The sequence below is a fragment of the Scardinius erythrophthalmus genome (assembly GCF_964197995.2).
Source record: "Scardinius erythrophthalmus genome assembly, chromosome: 7".
In the NCBI taxonomy this organism is placed as follows: Eukaryota; Metazoa; Chordata; class Actinopteri; order Cypriniformes; family Leuciscidae; genus Scardinius; species Scardinius erythrophthalmus.
Genome location: NC_138227.1, coordinates 48,049,811 through 48,076,115, shown reverse-complemented (window position 1 = coordinate 48,076,115; position 26,305 = coordinate 48,049,811).

The window sequence follows — 26,305 nt, the reverse complement described above, 5'->3', positions numbered from 1 at the left end:
AGGCTTGACTTTATCAATAGGTAGTAGCAGATTTCGAGCCTAAGCCAGGGGCTTGCAAAGCATTCTTGAAGCGCATCTGCACAGCATAGTTTTTAATTGTCTCTCTCATTTAAAACTGGTAAATCAAATAATTGACTGATTATTAACGTACTCAATGATCGGACTTGGGTGTGCCCAATAAGGAAAACAAGAAACAAGTGCTGCGTTGGCTTCTGGAAAAGTTGGAAAAGTTTAAGCAAATGTCCGTCTGGCAAAGACGTCTATGCAAAGGGATAGCATTTGTGACTCTGGTGGGACCCAAAAACCAACAACCTTTTTAAAGCCTTCATTTGCAACCGAGAAGTCCAGATTGTCTTTCCTGCTGAGACGGTTTCACCTGAAAAGTTTGAATGACTACTCCTAGAAGACACAGATTAGGCACTGCTGGGATTCGAACCCAGGATCTCCTGTTTACTAGACAGGCGCTTTGACCAACTAAGCCACAGCGCCAGGTACTGTCCCTGGTTCGATGATTTTGTATAAAAAGTGTAAAAGAGGACAAAGTCTAAAAGAGGACATTCACGACTCTGGTGGGACTCGAACCCACAATCTTTGAATACCTCCATTCACAACCTAGAAGTCCAATGCGCTATCCATTGCGCCACAGAGCCACAAAAAGCCTAGTTTTAAGACGCTATTGCATGCACAGCACTTCTTAGATTTCCACTTTTTGTGCAGCTACACACTGTTCAGCATGCACATTTTTACATATGTAAAATGTTTAAGTGAACGGTGCCCACATCCTGTGGCATAGGCACTGCTGGGATTTGAACCCAGGATCTCCTGTTTACAAGACAGGCGCTTTGACCAGCTAAGCCACAGCGCCAGATACAAGAGTGCAGTGAAATTTGTCGGTAAAACAAGTCTAAAGGAGGCAGCACATCAGGAAAATAGCTGATTACGTCATGATGAGGTCCCTTAGAGGTAAGAGGATTGTTTCCAAAACAGGAGGGGCTTTCAGGTCTCAAGGGAATGTCTGAACTCATTTCATTTTGGCCCTACACTCTCCATACTCATGCCTAAAATGTTTCCTGAGCTTTCTTCTGACATGAAAGGGCAAAATCCAGAAAGATATCCATGCATTATTCTTCATATCCGTAAAGACTTTGTTTCTACAAATATCCATAGGCTTGACTTTATCAATAGGTAGTAGCAGATTTCGAGCCTAAGCCAGGGGCTTGCAAAGCATTCTTGAAGCGCATCTGCACAGCATAGTTTTTAATTGTCTCTCTCATTTAAAACAGGTGAATCAAATAATTGACTGATTATTAACGTACTCAATGATCGGACTTGGGTGTGCCCAATAAGGAAAACAAGAAACAAGTGCTGCGTTGGCTTCTGGAAAAGCTGGAAAAGTTTAAGCAAATGTCAGTCTGGCAAAGACGTCTATGCAAAGGGATAGCATTTGTGACTCTGGTGGGACCCAAAAACCAACAACCTTTTTAAAGCCTTCATTTGCAACCGAGAAGTCCAGATTGTCTTTCCTGCTGAGACGGTTTCACCTGAAAAGTTTGAATGACTACTCCAAGAAGACACAGATTAGGCACTGCTGGGATTCGAACCCAGGATCTCCTGTTTACTAGACAGGCGCTTTGACCAACTAAGCCACAGCGCCAGGTACTGTCCCTGGTTCGATGATTTTGTATACAAAGTGTAAAAGAGGACAAAGTCTAAAAGAGGACATTCACGACTCTGGTGGGACTCGAACCCACAACCTTTGAATACCTCCATTCACAACCTAGAAGTCCAATGCGATATCCATTGCGCCACAGAGCCACAAAAAGCCTAGTTTTAAGACGCTATTGCATGCACATCACTTCTTAGATTTCCACTTTTTGTGCAGCTACACACTGTTCAGCATGCACATTTTTACATATGTAAAATGTTTAAGTGAACGGTGCCCACATCCTGTGGCACAGGCACTGCTGGGATTTGAACCCAGGATCTCCTGTTTACAAGACAGGCGCTTTGACCAGCTAAGCCACAGCGCCAGATACAAGAGTGCAGTGAAATTTGTCGGTAAAACAAGTCTAAAGGAGGCAGCACATCAGGAAAATAGCTGATTACGTCATGAAAGAGGTCCCTTAGAGGTAAGAGGATTGTTTCCAAAACAGGAGGGGCTTTCAGGTCTCAAGGGAATGTCTGAACTTATTTCATTTTGGCCCTACACTCTCCATACTCATGCCTAAAATGTTTCCTGAGCTTTCTTCTGACATGAAAGGGCAAAATCCAGAAAGATATCCATGTATTATTCTTCATATCCGTAAAGACTTTGTTTCTACAAATATCCATAGGCTTGACTTTATCAATAGGTAGTAGCAGATTTCGAGCCTAAGCCAGAGGCTTGCAAAGCATTCTTGAAGCGCATCTGCACAGCATAGTTTTTAATTGTCTCTCTCATTTAAAACAGGTGAATCAAATAATTGACTGATTATTAACGTACTCAATGATCGGACTTGGGTGTGCCCAATAAGGAAAACAAGAAACAAGTGCTGCGTTGGCTTCTGAAAAAGCTGGAAAAGTTTAAGCAAATGTCAGTCTGGCAAAGGGATAGCATTTGTGACTCTGGTGGGACCCAAAAACCAACAACCTTTTTAAAGCCTTCATTTGCAACCGAGAAGTCCAGATTGTCTTTCCTGCTGAGACGGTTTCACCTGAAAAGTTTGAATGACTACTCCTAGAAGACACAGATTAGGCACTGCTGGGATTCGAACCCAGGATCTCCTATTTACTAGACAAGCGCTTTGACCAACTAAGCCACAGCGCCAGGTACTGTCCCTGGTTCGATGATTTTGTATACAAAGTGTAAAAGAGCACAAAGTCTAAAAGAGGACATTCACGACTCTGGTGGGACTCGACCCCACAACCTTTGAATACCTCCATTCACAACCTAGAAGTCCAATGCGCTATCCATTGCGCCACAGAGCCACAAAAAGCCTAGTTTTAAGACGCTATTGCATGCACATCACTTCTTAGATTTCCACTTTTTGTGCAGCTACACACTGTTCAGCATGCACATTTTTACATATGTAAAATGTTTAAGTGAGCGGTGCCCACATCCTGTGGCATAGGCACTGCTGGGATTCGAACCCAGGATCTCCTGTTTACAAGACAGGTGCTTTGACCAGCTAAGCCACAGCGCCTGATACAAAAGTGCAGTGAAATTTGTCGGTAAAACAAGTCTAAAGGAGGCAGCACATCAGGAAAATAGCTGATTACGTCATGAAAGAGGTCCCTTAGAGGTAAGAGGATTGTTTCCAAAACAGGAGGGGCTTTCAGGTCTCAAGGGAATGTCTGAACTCATTTCATTTTGGCCCTACACTCTCCATACTCATGCCTAAAATGTTTCCTGAGCTTTCTTCTGACATGAAAGGGCAAAATCCAGAAAGATATCCATGTATTATTCTTCATATCCGTAAAGACTTTGTTTCTACAAATATCCATAGGCTTGACTTTATCAATAGGTAGTAGCAGATTTCGAGCCTAAGCCAGGGGCTTGCAAAGCATTCTTGAAGCGCATCTGCACAGCATAGTTTTTAATTGTCTCTCTCATTTAAAACTGGTAAATCAAATAATTGACTGATTATTAACGTACTCAATGATCGGACTTGGGTGTGCCCAATAAGGAAAACAAGAAACAAGTGCTGCGTTGGCTTCTGGAAAAGTTGGAAAAGTTTAAGCAAATGTCAGTCTGGCAAAGACGTCTATGCAAAGGGATAGCATTTGTGACTCTGGTGGGACCCAAAAACCAACAACCTTTTTAAGGCGAGACACTACAGGTGAATAGGGTAAAATTTTAAAATAATAGATATCACCATGAAACTTCCTCAGTTGATTACTTTCACAAGTATATAAAAAAAATGTATTACAAGTTTTAGAAATTTGTATGTTTAATTATGCAAATTAGGCATTATCTCATTAAATATGCACGATTTTGCATATATTTTCGGTAGATAGATCTGAACATATGATAAAGCCAGGTGAAAAATTATTTTTTCATTTTGTTTACAAACAAGATGAAAATTAAAACTCAGAGGGATTTCAGGATATATGCTTTCATTACCTAGGAAATCAAAATATACTGTCCATAGCCATAAAAAATAGATTTTCACCATATTTTTTTGATTACAATGTCACATAAATCAGGCCATGAATTATTTATTAACAAATCCCTCTGAAAATATCTTCAGAATACTGCTAAGTGTATAACTGGAAAGTTTGGTGTACATAGGTGCTACATAGGCTGAGATGTTTCTACTGGAGAATGACAAAAACTCATTTTGAGAAAACGGCAGTTAAAGATTTAAATAGCTCTAAATGAGAAATCGTCGTAGCTTTAAATCCCCCTTTGGACATTCACGATTGGTTACTGATAGAAAGGAAATGCCCATATTTGGGTTACATAAAGTTGTGCAGGAGACTCAGAGCTTCACAGTGATACCGGTCATGACAGACTTCAGTAAACAGACGGAGCTCGGCGTGTCGCGTTGTAATGCTAACTTCCTGGTATATTCGGGAGAAACTTACAGCCGCAAGTAAACAAAATGTAATAAAATAAACATCTTAATGTATATTTTCAGCGTTTTCTTTATAGCAGCTTGAAAGAACACATATTGAAGGAGTAAACTAGCCCAAAATCTCAAAATTGACCACTGCATGAAAATCGATGTTTTTGCCTGCCGTGTCTCGCCTTAAAGCCTTCATTTGCAACCGAGAAGTCCAGATTGTCTTTCCTGCTGAGACGGTTTCACCTGAAAAGTTTGAATGACTACTCCTAGAAGACACAGATTAGGCACTGCTGGGATTAGAACCCAGGATCTCCTGTTTACTAGACAGGCGCTTTGACCAACTAAGCCACAGCGCCAGGTACTGTCCCTGGTTCGATGATTTTGTATACAAAGTGTAAAAGAGGACAAAGTCTAAAAGAGGACATTCACGACTCTGGTGGGACTCGAACCCACAACCTTTGAATACCTCCATTCACAACCTAGAAGTCCAATGCGCTATCCATTGCGCCACAGAGCCACAAAAAGCCTAGTTTTAAGACGCTCTTGCATGCACAGCACTTCTTAGATTTCCACTTTTTTTGCAGCTACACACTGTTCAGCATGCACATTTTTACATATGTAAAATGTTTAAGTGAACGGTGCCCACATCCTGTGGCATAGGCACTGCTGGGATTTGAACCCAGGATCTCCTGTTTACAAGACAGGCGCTTTGACCAGCTAAGCCACAGCGCCAGATACAAGAGTGCAGTGAAATTTGTTGGTAAAACAAGTCTAAAGGAGGCAGCACATCAGGAAAATAGCTGATTACGTCATGATGAGGTCCCTTAGAGGTAAGAGGATTGTTTCCAAAACAGGAGGGGCTTTCAGGTCTCAAGGGAATGTCTGAACTTATTTCATTTTGGCCCTACACTCTCCATACTCATGCCTAAAATGTTTCCTGAGCTTTCTTCTGACATGAAAGGGCAAAATCCAGAAAGATATCCATGTATTATTCTTCATATCCGTAAAGACTTTGTTTCTACAAATATCCATAGGCTTGACTTTATCAATAGGTAGTAGCAGATTTCGAGCCTAAGCCAGGGGCTTGCAAAGCATTCTTGAAGCGCATCTGCACAGCATAGTTTTTAATTGTCTCTCTCATTTAAAACAGGTGAATCAAATAATTGACTGATTATTAACGTACTCAATGATCGGACTTGGGTGTGCCCAATAAGGAAAACAAGAAACAAGTGCTGCGTTGGCTTCTGAAAAAGCTGGAAAAGTTTAAGCAAATGTCAGTCTGGCAAAGACGTCTATGCAAAGGGATAGCATTTGTGACTCTGGTGGGACCCAAAAACCAACAACCTTTTTAAAGCCTTCATTTGCAACCGAGAAGTCCAGATTGTCTTTCCTGCTGAGACGGTTTCACCTGAAAAGTTTGAATGACTACTCCTAGAAGACACAGATTAGGCACTGCTGGGATTCAAACCCAGGATCTCCTGTTTACTAGACAGGCGCTTTGACCAACTAAGCCACAGCGCCAGGTACAGTCCCTGGTTCGATGATTTTGTATACAAAGTGTAAAAGAGGACAAAGTCTAAAAGAGGACATTCACGACTCTGGTGGGACTCGAACCCACAACCTTTGAATACCTCCATTCACAACCTAGAAGTCCAATGCGCTATCCATTGCACCACAGAGCCACAAAAAGCCTAGTTTAAAGACGCTATTGCATGCACATCACTTCTTAGATTTCCACTTTTTGTGCAGCTACACACTGTTCAGCATGCACATTTTTACATAATGTAAAATGTTTAAGTGAGCGGTAACCACATCCTGTGGCATAGGTACTGCTGGGATTTGAACCCAGGATCTCCTGTTTACAAGACAGGCGCTTTGACCAGCTAAGCCACAGCGCCAGATACAAGAGTGCAGTGAAATTTGTCGGTAAAACAAGTCTAAAGGAGGCAGCACATCAGGAAAATAGCTGATTACGTCATGAAAGAGGTCCCTTAGAGGTAAGAGGATTGTTTCCAAAACAGGAGGGGCTTTCAGGTCTCAAGGGAATGTCTGAACTCATTTCATTTTGGCCCTACACTCTCCATACTCATGCCTAAAATGTTTCCTGAGCTTTCTTCTGACATGAAAGGGCAAAATCCAGAAAGATATCCATGTATTATTCTTCATATCCGTAAAGACTTTGTTTCTACAAATATCCATAGGCTTGACTTTATCAATAGGTAGTAGCAGATTTCGAGCCTAAGCCAGGGGCTTGCAAAGCATTCTTGAAGCGCATCTGCACAGCATAGTTTTTAATTGTCTCTCTCATTTAAAACAGGTGAATCAAATAATTGACTGATTATTAACGTACTCAATGATCGGACTTGGGTGTGCCCAATAAGGAAAACAAGAAACAAGTGCTGCGTTGGCTTCTGAAAAAGCTGGAAAAGTTTAAGCAAATGTCAGTCTGGCAAAGACGTCTATGCAAAGGGATAGCATTTGTGACTCTGGTGGGACCCAAAAACCAACAACCTTTTTAAAGCCTTCATTTGCAACCGAGAAGTCCAGATTGTCTTTCCTGCTGAGACGGTTTCACCTGAAAAGTTTGAATGACTACTCCTAGAAGACACAGATTAGGCACTGCTGGGATTCAAACCCAGGATCTCCTGTTTACTAGACAGGCGCTTTGACCAACTAAGCCACAGCGCCAGGTACAGTCCCTGGTTCGATGATTTTGTATACAAAGTGTAAAAGAGGACAAAGTCTAAAAGAGGACATTCACGACTCTGGTGGGACTCGAACCCACAACCTTTGAATACCTCCATTCACAACCTAGAAGTCCAATGCGCTATCCATTGCACCACAGAGCCACAAAAAGCCTAGTTTAAAGACGCTATTGCATGCACATCACTTCTTAGATTTCCACTTTTTGTGCAGCTACACACTGTTGAGCATGCACATTTTTACATAATGTAAAATGTTTAAGTGAGCGGTAACCACATCCTGTGGCATAGGTACTGCTGGGATTTGAACCCAGGATCTCCTGTTTACAAGACAGGCGCTTTGACCAGCTAACCCACAGCGCCAGATACAAGAGTGCAGTGAAATTTGTCGGTAAAACAAGTCTAAAGGAGGCAGCACATCAGGAAAATAGCTGATTACGTCATGAAAGAGGTCCCTTAGAGGTAAGAGGATTGTTTCCAAAACAGGAGGGGCTTTCAGGTCTCAAGGGAATGTCTGAACTCATTTCATTTTGGCCCTACACTCTCCATACTCATGCCTAAAATGTTTCCTGAGCTTTCTTCTGACATGAAAGGGCAAAATCCAGAAAGATATCCATGTATTATTCTTCATATCCGTAAAGACTTTGTTTCTACAAATATCCATAGGCTTGACTTTATCAATAGGTAGTAGCAGATTTCGAGCCTAAGCCAGGGGCTTGCAAAGCATTCTTGAAGCGCATCTGCACAGCATAGTTTTTAATTGTCTCTCTCATTTAAAACAGGTGAATCAAATAATTGACTGATTATTAACGTACTCAATGATCGGACTTGGGTGTGCCCAATAAGGAAAACAAGAAACAAGTGCTGCGTTGGCTTCTGAAAAAGCTGGAAAAGTTTAAGCAAATGTCAGTCTGGCAAAGACGTCTATGCAAAGGGATAGCATTTGTGACTCTGGTGGGACCCAAAAACCAACAACCTTTTTAAAGCCTTCATTTGCAACCGAGAAGTCCAGATTGTCTTTCCTGCTGAGACGGTTTCACCTGAAAAGTTTGAATGACTACTCCTAGAAGACACAGATTAGGCACTGCTGGGATTCGAACCCAGGATCTCCTATTTACTAGACAGGCGCTTTGACCAACTAAGCCACAGCGCCAGGTACTGTCCCTGGTTCGATGATTTTGTATACAAAGTGTAAAAGAGCACAAAGTCTAAAAGAGGACATTCACGACTCTGGTGGGACTCGACCCCACAACCTTTGAATACCTCCATTCACAACCTAGAAGTCCAATGCGCTATCCATTGCGCCACAGAGCCACAAAAAGCCTAGTTTTAAGACGCTATTGCATGCACATCACTTCTTAGATTTCCACTTTTTGTGCAGCTACACACTGTTCAGCATGCACATTTTTACATATGTAAAATGTTTAAGTGAGCGGTGCCCACATCCTGCGGCATAGGCACTGCTGGGATTCGAACCCAGGATCTCCTGTTTACAAGACAGGTGCTTTGACCAGCTAAGCCACAGCGCCAGATACAAGAGTGCAGTGAAATTTGTCAGTAAAACAAGTCTAAAGGAGGCAGCACATCAGGAAAATAGCTGATTACGTCATGAAAGAGGTCCCTTAGAGGTAAGAGGATTGTTTCCAAAACAGGAGGGGCTTTCAGGTCTCAAGGGAATGTCTGAACTCATTTCATTTTGGCCCTACACTCTCCATACTCATGCCTAAAATGTTTCCTGAGCTTTCTTCTGACATGAAAGGGCAAAATCCAGAAAGATATCCATGTATTATTCTTCATATCCGTAAAGACTTTGTTTCTACAAATATCCATAGGCTTGACTTTATCAATAGGTAGTAGCAGATTTCGAGCCTAAGCCAGGGGCTTGCAAAGCATTCTTGAAGCGCATCTGCACAGCATAGTTTTTAATTGTCTCTCTCATTTAAAACAGGTGAATCAAATAATTGACTGATTATTAACGTACTCAATGATCGGACTTGGGTGTGCCCAATAAGGAAAACAAGAAACAAGTGCTGCGTTGGCTTCTGAAAAAGCTGGAAAAGTTTAAGCAAATGTCAGTCTGGCAAAGACGTCTATGCAAAGGGAAAGCATTTGTGACTCTGGTGGGACCCAAAAACCAACAACCTTTTTAAAGCCTTCATTTGCAACCGAGAAGTCCAGATTGTCTTTCCTGCTGAGACGGTTTCACCTGAAAAGTTTGAATGACTACTCCTAGAAGACACAGATTAGGCACTGCTGGGATTCAAACCCAGGATCTCCTGTTTACTAGACAGGCGCTTTGACCAACTAAGCCACAGCGCCAGGTACTGTCCCTGGGTCAATGATTTTGTATACAAAGTGTAAAAGAGGACAAAGTCTAAAAGAGGACATTCACGACTCTGGTGGGACTCGAACCCACAACCTTTGAATACCTCCATTCACAACCTAGAAGTCCAATGCGCTATCCATTGCGCCACAGAGCCACAAAAAGCCTAGTTTTAAGACGCTATTGCATGCACATCACTTCTTAGATTTCCACTTTTTGTACAGCTACACACTGTTCAGCATGCACATTTTTACATAATGTAAAATGTTTAAGTGAGCGGTGCCCACATCCTGTGGCATAGGCACTGCTGGGATTTGAACCCAGGATCTCCTGTTTACGAGACAGGCGCTTTGACCAGCTAAGCCACAGCGCCAGTTACAAAAGTGCAATGAAATTTGTCTGTAAAACAAGTCTAAAAGAGGCAGCACATCAGGAAAATAGCTGATTACGTCATGAAAGAGGTCCCTTAGAGGTAAGAGGATTGTTTCCAAAACATGAGGGGCTTTCAGGTCTCAAGGGAATGTCTGAACTCATTTCATTTTGGCCCTACACTCTCCATACTCATGCCTAAAATGTTTCCTGAGCTTTCTTCTGACATGAAAGGGCAAAATCCAGAAAGATATCCATGCATTATTCTTCATATCCGTAAAGACTTTGTTTCTACAAATATCCATAGGCTTGACTTTATCAATAGGTAGTAGCAGATTTCGAGCCTAAGCCAGGGGCTTGCAAAGCATTCTTGAAGCGCATCTGCACAGCATAGTTTTTAATTGTCTCTCTCATTTAAAACTGGTAAATCAAATAATTGACTGATTATTAACGTACTCAATGATCGGACTTGGGTGTGCCCAATAAGGAAAACAAGAAACAAGTGCTGCGTTGGCTTCTGGAAAAGTTGGAAAAGTTTAAGCAAATGTCAGTCTGGCAAAGACGTCTATGCAAAGGGATAGCATTTGTGACTCTGGTGGGACCCAAAAACCAACAACCTTTTTAAAGCCTTCATTTGCAACCGAGAAGTCCAGATTGTCTTTCCTGCTGAGACGGTTTCACCTGAAAAGTTTGAATGACTACTCCTAGAAGACACAGATTAGGCACTGCTGGGATTCGAACCCAGGATCTCCTGTTTACTAGACAGGCGCTTTGACCAACTAAGCCACAGCGCCAGGTACTGTCCCTTGTTCGATGATTTTGTATACAAAGTGTAAAAGAGGACAAAGTCTAAAAGAGGACATTCACGACTCTGGTGGGACTCGAACCCACAACCTTTGAATACCTCCATTCACAACCTAGAAGTCCAATGCGCTATCCATTGCGCCACAGAGCCAGAAAAAGCCTAGTTTTAAGACGCTATTGCATGCACAGCACTTCTTAGATTTCCACTTTTTGTGCAGCTACACACTGTTCAGCATGCACATTTTTACATATGTAAAATGTTTAAGTGAACGGTGCCCACATCCTGTGGCATAGGCACTGCTGGGATTTGAACCCAGGATCTCCTGTTTACAAGACAGGCGCTTTGACCAGCTAAGCCACAGCGCCAGATACAAGAGTGTAGTGAAATTTGTCGGTAAAACAAGTCTAAAGGAGGCAGCACATCAGGAAAATAGCTGATTACGTCATGATGAGGTCCCTTAGAGGTAAGAGGATTGTTTCCAAAACAGGAGGGGCTTTCAGGTCTCAAGGGAATGTCTGAACTCATTTCATTTTGGCCCTACACTCTCCATACTCATGCCTAAAATGTTTCCTGAGCTTTCTTCTGACATGAAAGGGCAAAATCCAGAAAGATATCCATGCATTATTCTTCATATCCGTAAAGACTTTGTTTCTACAAATATCCATAGGCTTGACTTTATCAATAGGTAGTAGCAGATTTCGAGCCTAAGCCAGGGGCTTGCAAAGCATTCTTGAAGCGCATCTGCACAGCATAGTTTTTAATTGTCTCTCTCATTTAAAACAGGTGAATCAAATAATTGACTGATTATTAACGTACTCAATGATCGGACTTGGGTGTGCCCAATAAGGAAAACAAGAAACAAGTGCTGCGTTGGCTTCTGGAAAAGCTGGAAAAGTTTAAGCAAATGTCAGTCTGGCAAAGACGTCTATGCAAAGGGATAGCATTTGTGACTCTGGTGGGACCCAAAAACCAACAACCTTTTTAAAGCCTTCATTTGCAACCGAGAAGTCCAGATTGTCTTTCCTGCTGAGACGGTTTCACCTGAAAAGTTTGAATGACTACTCCTAGAAGACACAGATTAGGCACTGCTGGGATTCGAACCCAGGATCTCCTGTTTACTAGACAGGCGCTTTGACCAACTAAGCCACAGCGCCAGGTACTGTCCCTGGTTCGATGATTTTGTATACAAAGTGTAAAAGAGGACAAAGTCTAAAAGAGGACATTCACGACTCTGGTGGGACTCGAACCCACAACCTTTGAATACCTCCATTCACAACCTAGAAGTCCAATGCGATATCCATTGCGCCACAGAGCCACAAAAAGCCTAGTTTTAAGACGCTATTGCATGCACATCACTTCTTAGATTTCCACTTTTTGTGCAGCTACACACTGTTCAGCATGCACATTTTTACATATGTAAAATGTTTAAGTGAACGGTGCCCACATCCTGTGGCATAGGCACTGCTGGGATTTGAACCCAGGATCTCCTGTTTACAAGACAGGCGCTTTGACCAGCTAAGCCACAGCGCCAGTTACAAAAGTGCAATGAAATTTGTCTGTAAAACAAGTCTAAAGGAGGCAGCACATCAGGAAAATAGCTGATTACGTCATGAAAGAGGTCCCTTAGAGGTAAGAGGATTGTTTCCAAAACAGGAGGGGCTTTCAGGTCTCAAGGGAATGTCTGAACTTATTTCATTTTGGCCCTACACTCTCCATACTCATGCCTAAAATGTTTCCTGAGCTTTCTTCTGACATGAAAGGGCAAAATCCAGAAAGATATCCATGTATTATTCTTCATATCCGTAAAGACTTTGTTTCTACAAATATCCATAGGCTTGACTTTATCAATAGGTAGTAGCAGATTTCGAGCCTAAGCCAGGGGCTTGCAAAGCATTCTTGAAGCGCATCTGCACAGCATAGTTTTTAATTGTCTCTCTCATTTAAAACAGGTGAATCAAATAATTGACTGATTATTAACGTACTCAATGATCGGACTTGGGTGTGCCCAATAAGGAAAACAAGAAACAAGTGCTGCGTTGGCTTCTGAAAAAGCTGGAAAAGTTTAAGCAAATGTCAGTCTGGCAAAGACGTCTATGCAAAGCGATAGCATTTGTGACTCTGGTGGGACCCAAAAACCAACAACCTTTTTAAAGCCTTCATTTGCAACCGAGAATTCCAGATTGTCTTTCCTGCTCAGACAGTTTCACCTGAAAAGTTTGAATGACTACTCCTAGAAGACACAGATTAGGCACTGCTGGGATTCAAACCCAGGATCTCCTGTTTACAAGACAGGTGCTTTGACCAGCTAAGCCACAGCGCCAGATACAAGAGTGCAGTGAAATTTGTCGGTAAAACAAGTCTAAAGGAGGCAGCACATCAGGAAAATAGCTGATTACGTCATGAAAGAGGTCCCTTAGAGGTAAGAGGATTGTTTCCAAAACAGGAGGGGCTTTCAGGTCTCAAGGGAATGTCTGAACTCATTTCATTTTGGCCCTACACTCTCCTTACTCATGCCTAAAATGTTTCCTGAGCTTTCTTCTGACATGAAAGGGCAAAATCCAGAAAGATATCCATGTATTATTCTTCATATCCGTAAAGACTTTGTTTCTACAAATATCCATAGGCTTGACTTTATCAATAGGTAGTAGCAGATTTCGAGCCTAAGCCAGGGGCTTGCAAAGCATTCTTGAAGCGCATCTGCACAGCATAGTTTTTAATTTTCTCTCTCATTTAAAACTGGTAAATCAAATAATTGACTGATTATTAACGTACTCAATGATCGGACTTGGGTGTGCCCAATAAGGAAAACAAGAAACAAGTGCTGCGTTGGCTTCTGGAAAAGTTGGAAAAGTTTAAGCAAATGTCAGTCTGGCAAAGACGTCTATGCAAAGGGATAGCATTTGTGACTCTGGTGGGACCCAAAAACCAACAACCTTTTTAAAGCCTTCATTTGCAACCGAGAAGTCCAGATTGTCTTTCCTGCTGAGACGGTTTCACCTGAAAAGTTTGAATGACTACTCCTGGAAGACACAGATTAGGCACTGCTGGGATTCGAACCCAGGATCTCCTGTTTACTAGACAGGCGCTTTGACCAACTAAGCCACAGCGCCAGGTACTGTCCCTGGTTCGATGATTTTGTATACAAAGTGTAAAAGAGGACAAAGTCTAAAAGAGGACATTCACGACTCTGGTGGGACTCGAACCCACAACCTTTGAATACCTCCATTCACAACCTAGAAGTCCAATGCGCTATCCATTGCGCCACAAAGCCACAAAAAGCCTAGTTTTAAGACGCTATTGCATGCACAGCACTTCTTAGATTTCCACTTTTTGTGCAGCTACACACTGTTCAGCATGCACATTTTTACATATGTAAAATGTTTAAGTGAACGGCGCCCACATCCTGTGGCATAGGCACTGCTGGGATTTGAACCCAGGATCTCCTGTTTACAAGACAGGCGCTTTGACCAGCTAAGCCACAGCGCCAGATACAAGAGTGCAGTGAAATTTGTCGGTAAAACAAGTCTAAAGGAGGCAGCACATCAGGAAAATAGCTGATTACGTCATGATGAGGTCCCTTAGAGGTAAGAGGATTGTTTCCAAAACAGGAGGGGCTTTCAGGTCTCAAGGGAATGTCTGAACTCATTTCATTTTGGCCCTACACTCTCCATACTCATGCCTAAAATGTTTCCTGAGCTTTCTTCTGACATGAAAGGGCAAAATCCAGAAAGATATCCATGCATTATTCTTCATATCCGTAAAGACTTTGTTTCTACAAATATCCATAGGCTTGACTTTATCAATAGGTAGTAGCAGATTTCGAGCCTAAGCCAGGGGCTTGCAAAGCATTCTTGAAGCGCATCTGCACAGCATAGTTTTTAATTTTCTCTCTCATTTAAAACTGGTAAATCAAATAATTGACTGATTATTAACGTACTCAATGATCGGACTTGGGTGTGCCCAATAAGGAAAACAAGAAACAAGTGCTGCGTTGGCTTCTGGAAAAGTTGGAAAAGTTTAAGCAAATGTCAGTCTGGCAAAGACGTCTATGCAAAGGGATAGCATTTGTGACTCTGGTGGGACCCAAAAACCAACAACCTTTTTAAAGCCTTCATTTGCAACCGAGAAGTCCAGATTGTCTTTCCTGCTGAGACGGTTTCACCTGAAAAGTTTGAATGACTACTCCTGGAAGACACAGATTAGGCACTGCTGGGATTCGAACCCAGGATCTCCTGTTTACTAGACAGGCGCTTTGACCAACTAAGCCACAGCGCCAGGTACTGTCCCTGGTTCGATGATTTTGTATACAAAGTGTAAAAGAGGACAAAGTCTAAAAGAGGACATTCACGACTCTGGTGGGACTCGAACCCACAACCTTTGAATACCTCCATTCACAACCTAGAAGTCCAATGCGCTATCCATTGCGCCACAAAGCCACAAAAAGCCTAGTTTTAAGACGCTATTGCATGCACAGCACTTCTTAGATTTCCACTTTTTGTGCAGCTACACACTGTTCAGCATGCACATTTTTACATATGTAAAATGTTTAAGTGAACGGCGCCCACATCCTGTGGCATAGGCACTGCTGGGATTTGAACCCAGGATCTCCTGTTTACAAGACAGGCGCTTTGACCAGCTAAGCCACAGCGCCAGATACAAGAGTGCAGTGAAATTTGTCGGTAAAACAAGTCTAAAGGAGGCAGCACATCAGGAAAATAGCTGATTACGTCATGATGAGGTCCCTTAGAGGTAAGAGGATTGTTTCCAAAACAGGAGGGGCTTTCAGGTCTCAAGGGAATGTCTGAACTCATTTCATTTTGGCCCTACACTCTCCATACTCATGCCTAAAATGTTTCCTGAGCTTTCTTCTGACATGAAAGGGCAAAATCCAGAAAGATATCCATGCATTATTCTTCATATCCGTAAAGACTTTGTTTCTACAAATATCCATAGGCTTGACTTTATCAATAGGTAGTAGCAGATTTCGAGCCTAAGCCAGGGGCTTGCAAAGCATTCTTGAAGCGCATCTGCACAGCATAGTTTTTAATTTTCTCTCTCATTTAAAACTGGTAAATCAAATAATTGACTGATTATTAACGTACTCAATGATCGGACTTGGGTGTGCCCAATAAGGAAAACAAGAAACAAGTGCTGCGTTGGCTTCTGGAAAAGTTGGAAAAGTTTAAGCAAATGTCAGTCTGGCAAAGACGTCTATGCAAAGGGATAGCATTTGTGACTCTGGTGGGACCCAAAAACCAACAACCTTTTTAAAGCCTTCATTTGCAACCGAGAAGTCCAGATTGTCTTTCCTGCTGAGACAGTTTCACCTGAAAAGTTTGAATGACTACTCCTAGAAGACACAGATTAGGCACTGCTGGGATTCGAACCCAGGATCTCCTGTTTACTAGACAGGCGCTTTGACCAACTAAGCCACAGCGCCAGGTACTGTCCCTGGTTCGATGATTTTGTATACAAAGTGTAAAAGAGGACAAAGTCTAAAAGAGGACATTCACGACTCTGGTGGGACTCGAACCCACAACCTTTGAATACCTCCATTCACAACCTAGAAGTCCAATGCGCTATCCATTGCGCCACAGAGCCACAAGAAGCCTAGTTTTAAGACGCTATTGCATGCACATCACTTCTTAGATTTCCACTTTTTGTGCAGCTACACACTGTTCAGCATGCACATTTTTACATATGTAAAATGTTTAAGTGAACGGTGCCCACATCCTGTGGCATAGGCACTGCTGGGATTTGAACCCAGGATCTCCTGTTTACAAGACAGGCGCTTTGACCAGCTAAACCACAGCGCCAGATACAAGAGTGCAGTGAAATTTGTCGGTAAAACAAGTCTAAAGGAGGCAGCACATCAGGAACATAGCTGATTACGTCATGAAAGAGGTCCCTTAGAGGTAAGAGGATTGTTTCCAAAACAGGAGGGGCTTTCAGGTCTCAAGGGAATGTCTGAACTCATTTAATTTTGGCCCTACACTCTCCATACTCATGCCTAAAATGTTTCCTGAGCTTTCTTCTGACATGAAAGGGCAAAATCCAGAAAGATATCCATGTATTATTCTTCATATCCGTAAAGACTTTGTTTCTACAAATATCCATAGGCTTGACTTTATCAATAGGTAGTAGCAGATTTCGAGCCTAAGCCAGGGGCTTGCAAAGCATTCTTGAAGCGCATCTGCACAGCATAGTTTTTAATTGTCTCTCTCATTTAAAACAGGTGAATCAAATAATTGACTGATTATTAACGTACTCAATGATCGGACTTGGGTGTGCCCAATAAGGAAAACAAGAAACAAGTGCTGCGTTGGCTTCTGAAAAAGCTGGAAAAGTTTAAGCAAATTTCAGTCTGGCAAAGACGTCTATGCAAAGGGATAGCATTTGTGACTCTGGTGGGACCCAAAAACCAACAACCTTTTTAAAGCCTTCATTTGCAACCGAGAAGTCCAGATTGTCTTTCCTGCTGAGACGTTTCACCTGAAAAGTTTGAATGACTACTCCTAGAAGACACAGATTAGGCACTGCTGGGATTCGAACCCAGGATCTCCTGTTTACTAGACAGGCACTTTGACCAACTAAGCCACAGCGCCAGGTACTGTCCCTGGTTCAATGATTTTGTATACAAAGTGTAAAAGAGGACAAAGTCTAAAAGAGGACATTCACGACTCTGGTGGGACTCGAACCCACAACCTTTGAATACCTCCATTCACAACCTAGAAGTCCAATGCGCTATCCATTGCGCCACAGAGCCACAAAAAGCCTAGTTTTAAGACGCTATTGCATGCACATCACTTCTTAGATTTCCACTTTTTGTACAGCTACACACTGTTCAGCATGCACATTTTTACATAATGTAAAATGTTTAAGTGAGCGGTGCCCACATCCTGTGGCATAGGCACTGCTGGGATTTGAACCCAGGATCTCCTGTTTACGAGACAGGCGCTTTGACCAGCTAAGCCACAGCGCCAGTTACAAAAGTGCAATGAAATTTGTCTGTAAAACAAGTCTAAAAGAGGCAGCACATCAGGAAAATAGCTGATTACGTCATGAAAGAGGTCCCTTAGAGGTAAGAGGATTGTTTCCAAAACATGAGGGGCTTTCAGGTCTCAAGGGAATGTCTGAACTCATTTCATTTTGGCCCTACACTCTCCATACTCATGCCTAAAATGTTTCCTGAGCTTTCTTCTGACATGAAAGGGCAAAATCCAGAAAGATATCCATGCATTATTCTTCATATCCGTAAAGACTTTGTTTCTACAAATATCCATAGGCTTGACTTTATCAATAGGTAGTAGCAGATTTCGAGCCTAAGCCAGGGGCTTGCAAAGCATTCTTGAAGCGCATCTGCACAGCATAGTTTTTAATTGTCTCTCTCATTTAAAACAGGTGAATCAAATAATTGACTGATTATTAACGTACTCAATGATCGGACATGGGTGTGCCCAATAAGGAAAACAAGAAACAAGTGCTGCGTTGGCTTCTGGAAAAGCTGGAAAAGTTTAAGCAAATGTCAGTCTGGCAAAGACGTCTATGCAAAGGGATAGCATTTGTGACTCTGGTGGGACCCAAAAACCAACAACCTTTTTAAAGCCTTCATTTGCAACCGAGAAGTCCAGATTGTCTTTCCTGCTGAGACGGTTTCACCTGAAAAGTTTGAATGACTACTCCCAGAAGACACAGATTAGGCACTGCTGGGATTCGAACCCAGGATCTCCTGTTTACTAGACAGGCGCTTTGACCAACTAAGCCACAGCGCCAGGTACAGTCCTTGGTTCGATGATTTTGTATACAAAGTGTAAAAGAGGACAAAGTCTAAAAGAGGACATTCACGACTCTGGTGGGACTCGAACCCACAACCTTTGAATACCTCCATTCACAACCTAGAAGTCCAATGCGCTATCCATTGCGCCACAGAGCCACACAAAGCCTAGTTTTAAGACGCTATTGCATGCACATCACTTCTTAGATTTCCACTTTTTGTGCAGCTACACACTGTTCAGCATGCACATTTTTACAACAACCTTTTTAAAGCCTTCATTTGCAACCGAGAAGTCCAGATTGTCTTTCCTGCTGAGACGGTTTCACCTGAAAAGTTTGAATGACTACTCCTAGAAGACACAGATTAGGCACTGCTGGGATTCGAACCCAGGATCTCCTGTTTACTAGACAGGCGCTTTGACCAACTAAGCCACAGCGCCAGGTACTGTCCCTGGTTCGATGATTTTGTATACAAAGTGTAAAAGAGGACAAAGTCTAAAAGAGGACATTCACGACTCTGGTGGGACTCGAACCCACAACCTTTGAATACCTCCATTCACAACCTAGAAGTCCAATGCGCTATCCATTGTGCCACAGAGCCACAAAAAGCCTAGTTTTAAGACGCTATTGCATGCACAGCACTTCTTAGATTTCCACTTTTTGTGCAGCTACACACTGTTCAGCATGCACATTTTTACATATGTAAAATGTTTAAGTGAACGGTGCCCACATCCTGTGGCATAGGCACTGCTGGGATTTGAACCCAGGATCTCCTGTTTACAAGACAGGCGCTTTGACCAGCTAAGCCACAGCGCCAGTTACAAGAGTGCAGTGAAATTTGTCGGTAAAACAAGTCTAAAGGAGGCAGCACATCAGGAAAATAGCTGATTACGTCATGAAAGAGGTCCCTTAGAGGTAAGAGGATTGTTTCCAAAACAGGAGGGGCTTTCAGGTCTCAAGGGAATGTCTGAACTCATTTAATTTTGGCCCTACACTCTCCATACTCATGCCTAAAATGTTTCCTGAGCTTTCTTCTGACATGAAAGGGCAAAATCCAGAAAGATATCCATGTATTATTCTTCATATCCGTAAAGACTTTGTTTCTACAAATATCCATAGGCTTGACTTTATCAATAGGTAGTAGCAGATTTCGAGCCTAAGCCAGGGGCTTGCAAAGCATTCTTGAAGCGCATCTGCACAGCATAGTTTTTAATTTTCTCTCTCATTTAAAACTGGTAAATCAAATAATTGACTGATTATTAACGTACTCAATGATCGGACTTGGGTGTGCCCAATAAGGAAAACAAGAAACAAGTGCTGCGTTGGCTTCTGGAAAAGTTGGAAAAGTTTAAGCAAATGTCAGTCTGGCAAAGACGTCTATGCAAAGGGATAGCATTTGTGACTCTGGTGGGACCCAAAAACCAACAACCTTTTTAAAGCCTTCATTTGCAACCTAGAAGTCCAGATTGTCTTTCCTGCTGAGACGGTTTCACCTGAAAAGTTTGAATGACTACTCCTAGAAGACACAGATTAGGCACTGCTGGGATTCGAACCCAGGATCTCCTGTTTACTAGACAGGCGCTTTGACCAACTAAGCCACAGCGCCAGGTACTGTCCCTGGTTCGATGATTTTGTATACAAAGTGTAAAAGAGGACAAAGTCTAAAAGAGGACATTCACGACTCTGGTGGGACTCGAACCCACAACCTTTGAATACCTCCATTCACAACCTAGAAGTCCAATGCGCTATCCATTGCGCCACAGAGACACAAAAAGCCTAGTTTTAAGACGCTATTGCATGCACATCACTTCTTAGATTTCCACTTTTTGTGCAGCTACACACTGTTCAGCATGCACATTTTTACATATGTAAAATGTTTAAGTGAACGGTGCCCACATCCTGTGGCATAGGCACTGCTGGGATTTGAACCCAGGATCTCCTGTTTACAAGACAGGCGCTTTGACCAGCTAAACCACAGCGCCAGATACAAGAGTGCAGTGAAATTTGTCGGTAAAACAAGTCTAAAGGAGGCAGCACATCAGGAACATAGCTGATTACGTCATGAAAGAGGTCCCTTAGAGGTAAGAGGATTGTTTCCAAAACAGGAGGGGCTTTCAGGTCTCAAGGGAATGTCTGAACTCATTTCATTTTGGCCCTACACTCTCCATACTCATGCCTAAAATGTTTCCTGAGCTTTCTTCTGACATGAAAGGGCAAAATCCAGAAAGATATCCATGTATTATTCTTCATATACGTAAAGACTTTGTTTCTACAAATATCCATAGGCTTGACTTTATCAATAGGTAGTAGCAGATTTCGAGCCTAAGCCAGGGGCTTGCAAAGCATTCTTGAAGCGCATCTGCACAGCATAGTTTTTAATTGTCTCTCTCATTTAAAACAGGTGAATCAAATAATTGACTGATTATTAACGTACTCAATGATCGGACTTGGGTGTGCCCAATAAGGAAAACAAGAAACAAGTGCTGCGTTGGCTTCTGAAAAAGCTGGAAAAGTTTAAGCAAATTTCAGTCTGGCAAAGACGTCTATGCAAAGGGATAGCATTTGTGACTCTGGTGGGACCCAAAAACCAACAACCTTTTTAAAGCCTTCATTTGCAACCGAGAAGTCCAGATTGTCTTTCCTGCTGAGACGTTTCACCTGAAAAGTTTGAATGACTACTCCTAGAAGACACAGATTAGGCACTGCTGGGATTCGAACCCAGGATCTCCTGTTTACTAGACAGGCACTTTGACCAACTAAGCCACAGCGCCAGGTACTGTCCCTGGTTCAATGATTTTGTATACAAAGTGTAAAAGAGGACAAAGTCTAAAAGAGGACATTCACGACTCTGGTGGGACTCGAACCCACAACCTTTGAATACCTCCATTCACAACCTAGAAGTCCAATGCGCTATCCATTGCGCCACAGAGCCACAAAAAGCCTAGTTTTAAGACGCTATTGCATGCACATCACTTCTTAGATTTCCACTTTTTGTACAGCTACACACTGTTCAGCATGCACATTTTTACATAATGTAAAATGTTTAAGTGAGCGGTGCCCACATCCTGTGGCATAGGCACTGCTGGGATTTGAACCCAGGATCTCCTGTTTACAAGACAGGCGCTTTGACCAGCTAAGCCACAGCGCCAGATACAAGAGTGCAGTGAAATTTGTCGGTAAAACAAGTCTAAAGGAGGCAGCACATCAGGAAAATAGCTGATTACGTCATGAAAGAGGTCCCTTAGAGGTAAGAGGATTGTTTCCAAAACAGGAGGGGCTTTCAGGTCTCAAGGGAATGTCTGAACTCATTTCATTTTGGCCCTACACTCTCCATACTCATGCCTAAAATGTTTCCTGAGCTTTCTTCTGACATGAAAGGGCAAAATCCAGAAAGATATCCATGTATTATTCTTCATATCCGTAAAGACTTTGTTTCTACAAATATCCATAGGCTTGACTTTATCAATAGGTAGTAGCAGATTTCGAGCCTAAGCCAGGGGCTTGCAAAGCATTCTTGAAGCGCATCTGCACAGCATAGTTTTTAATTGTCTCTCTCATTTAAAACAGGTGAATCAAATAATTGACTGATTATTAACGTACTCAATGATCGGACTTGGGTGTGCCCAATAAGGAAAACAAGAAACAAGTGCTGCGTTGGCTTCTGAAAAAGCTGGAAAAGTTTAAGCAAATGTCAGTCTGGCAAAGACGTCTATGCAAAGGGATAGCATTTGTGACTCTGGTGGGACCCAAAAGCCAACAACCTTTTTAAAGCCTTCATTTGCAACCGAGAAGTCCAGATTGTCTTTCCTGCTGAGACGGTTCCACCTGAAAAGTTTGAATGACTACTCCTAGAAGACACAGATTAGGCACTGCTGGGATTCGAACCCAGGATCTCCTGTTTACTAGACAGGTACTTTGACCAACTAAGCCACAGCGCCAGGTACAGTCCCTGGTTCGATGATTTTGTATACAAAGTGTAAAAGAGGACAAAGTCTAAAAGACGACATTCACGACTCTGGTGGGACTCGAACCCACAACCTTTGAATACCTCCATTCACAACCTAGAAGTCCAATGCGCTATCCATTGCGCCACAGAGCCACAAAAAGCCTAGTTTTAAGACGCTATTGCATGCACATCACTTCTTAGATTTCCACTTTTTGTACAGCTACACACTGTTCAGCATGCACATTTTTACATAATGTAAAATGTTTAAGTGAGCGGTGCCCACATCCTGTGGCATAGGCACTGCTGGGATTTGAACCCAGGATCTCCTGTTTACAAGACAGGCGCTTTGACCAGCTAAGCCACAGCGCCAGATACAAGAGTGCAGTGAAATTTGTCGGTAAAACAAGTCTAAAGGAGGCAGCACATCAGGAAAATAGCTGATTACGTCATGAAAGAGGTCCCTTAGAGGTAAGAGGATTGTTTCCAAAACAGGAGGGGCTTTCAGGTCTCAAGGGAATGTCTGAACTCATTTCATTTTGGCCCTACACTCTCCATACTCATGCCTAAAATGTTTCCTGAGCTTTCTTCTGACATGAAAGGGCAAAATCCAGAAAGATATCCATGTATTATTCTTCATATCCGTAAAGACTTTGTTTCTACAAATATCCATAGGCTTGACTTTATCAATAGGTAGTAGCAGATTTCGAGCCTAAGCCAGGGGCTTGCAAAGCATTCTTGAAGCGCATCTGCACAGCATAGTTTTTAATTGTCTCTCTCATTTAAAACAGGTGAATCAAATAATTGACTGATTATTAACGTACTCAATGATCGGACTTGGGTGTGCCCAATAAGGAAAACAAGAAACAAGTGCTGCGTTGGCTTCTGAAAAAGCTGGAAAAGTTTAAGCAAATGTCAGTCTGGCAAAGACGTCTATGCAAAGGGATAGCATTTGTGACTCTGGTGGGACCCAAAAGCCAACAACCTTTTTAAAGCCTTCATTTGCAACCGAGAAGTCCAGATTGTCTTTCCTGCTGAGACGGTTCCACCTGAAAAGTTTGAATGACTACTCCTAGAAGACACAGATTAGGCACTGCTGGGATTCGAACCCAGGATCTCCTGTTTACTAGACAGGTACTTTGACCAACTAAGCCACAGCGCCAGGTACAGTCCCTGGTTCGATGATTTTGTATACAAAGTGTAAAAGAGGACAAAGTCTAAAAGACGACATTCACGACTCTGGTGGGACTCGAACCCACAACCTTTGAATACCTCCATTCACAACCTAGAAGTCCAATGCACTATCCATTGCTCCACAGAGCCACAAAAAGCCTAGTTTTAAGACGCCATTGCATGCACATCACTTCTTAGATTTCCACTTTTTGTGCAGCTACACACTGTTCAGCATGCACATTTTTACATATGTAAAATGTTTAAGTGAGCGGTGCCCACATCCTGTGGCATAGGCACTGCTGGGATTTGAACCCAGGATCTCCTGTTTACGAGACAGGCGCTTTGACCAGCTAAGCCACAGCGCCAGTTACAAAAGTGCAATGAAATTTGTCTGTAAAACAAGTCTAAAAGAGGCAGCACATCAGGAAAATAGCTGATTACGTCATGAAAGAGGTCCCTTAGAGGTAAGAGGATTGTTTCCAAAACAGGAGGGGCTTTCAGGTCTCAAGGGAATGTCTGAACTCATTTCATTTTGGCCCTACACTCTCCATACTCATGCCTAAAATGTTTCCTGAGCTTTCTTCTGACATGAAAGGGCAAAATCCAGAAAGATATCCATGCATTATTCTTCATATCCGTAAAGACTTTGTTTCTACAAATATCCATAGGCTTGACTTTATCAATAGGTAGTAGCAGATTTCGAGCCTAAGCCAGGGGCTTGCAAAGCATTCTTGAAGCGCATCTGCACAGCATAGTTTTTAATTGTCTCTCTCATTTAAAACAGGTGAATCAAATAATTGACTGATTATTAACGTACTCAATGATCGGACATGGGTGTGCCCAATAAGGAAAACAAGAAACAAGTGCTGCGTTGGCTTCTGGAAAAGCTGGAAAAGTTTAAGCAAATGTCAGTCTGGCAAAGACGTCTATGCAAAGGGATAGCATTTGTGACTCTGGTGGGACCCAAAAACCAACAACCTTTTTAAAGCCTTCATTTGCAACCGAGAAGTCCAGATTGTCTTTCCTGCTGAGACGGTTTCACCTGAAAAGTTTGAATGACTACTCCCAGAAGACACAGATTAGGCACTGCTGGGATTCGAACCCAGGATCTCCTGTTTACTAGACAGGCGCTTTGACCAACTAAGCCACAGCGCCAGGTACAGTCCTTGGTTCGATGATTTTGTATACAAAGTGTAAAAGAGGACAAAGTCTAAAAGAGGACATTCACGACTCTGGTGGGACTCGAACCCACAACCTTTGAATACCTCCATTCACAACCTAGAAGTCCAATGCGCTATCCATTGCGCCACAGAGCCACACAAAGCCTAGTTTTAAGACGCTATTGCATGCACATCACTTCTTAGATTTCCACTTTTTGTGCAGCTACACACTGTTCAGCATGCACATTTTTACAACAACCTTTTTAAAGCCTTCATTTGCAACCGAGAAGTCCAGATTGTCTTTCCTGCTGAGACGGTTTCACCTGAAAAGTTTGAATGACTACTCCTAGAAGACACAGATTAGGCACTGCTGGGATTCGAACCCAGGATCTCCTGTTTACTAGACAGGCGCTTTGACCAACTAAGCCACAGCGCCAGGTACTGTCCCTGGTTCGATGATTTTGTATACAAAGTGTAAAAGAGGACAAAGTCTAAAAGAGGACATTCACGACTCTGGTGGGACTCGAACCCACAACCTTTGAATACCTCCATTCACAACCTAGAAGTCCAATGCGCTATCCATTGCGCCACAGAGCCACAAAAAGCCTAGTTTTAAGACGCTATTGCATGCACAGCACTTCTTAGATTTCCACTTTTTGTGCAGCTACACACTGTTCAGCATGCACATTTTTACATATGTAAAATGTTTAAGTGAACGGTGCCCACATCCTGTGGCATAGGCACTGCTGGGATTTGAACCCAGGATCTCCTGTTTACAAGACAGGCGCTTTGACCAGCTAAGCCACAGCGCCAGATACAAGAGTGCAGTGAAATTTGTCGGTAAAACAAGTCTAAAGGAGGCAGCACATCAGGAAAATAGCTGATTACGTCATGATGAGGTCCATTAGAGGTAAGAGGATTGTTTCCAAAACAGGAGGGGCTTTCAGGTCTCAAGGGAATGTCTGAACTCATTTCATTTTGGCCCTACACTCTCCATACTCATGCCTAAAATGTTTCCTGAGCTTTCTTCTGACATGAAAGGGCAAAATCCAGAAAGATATCCATGCATTATTCTTCATATCCGTAAAGACTTTGTTTCTACAAATATCCATAGGCTTGACTTTATCAATAGGTAGTAGCAGATTTCGAGCCTAAGCCAGGGGCTTGCAAAGCATTCTTGAAGCGCATCTGCACAGCATAGTTTTTAATTGTCTCTCTCATTTAAAACAGGTGAATCAAATAATTGACTGATTATTAACGTACTCAATGATCGGACTTGGGTGTGCCCAATAAGGAAAACAAGAAACAAGTGCTGCGTTGGCTTCTGGAAAAGCTGGAAAAGTTTAAGCAAATGTCAGTCTGGCAAAGACGTCTATGCAAAGGGATAGCATTTGTGACTCTGGTGGGACCCAAAAACCAACAACCTTTTTAAAGCCTTCATTTGCAACCGAGAAGTCCAGATTGTCTTTCCTGCTGAGACGGTTTCACCTGAAAAGTTTGAATGACTACT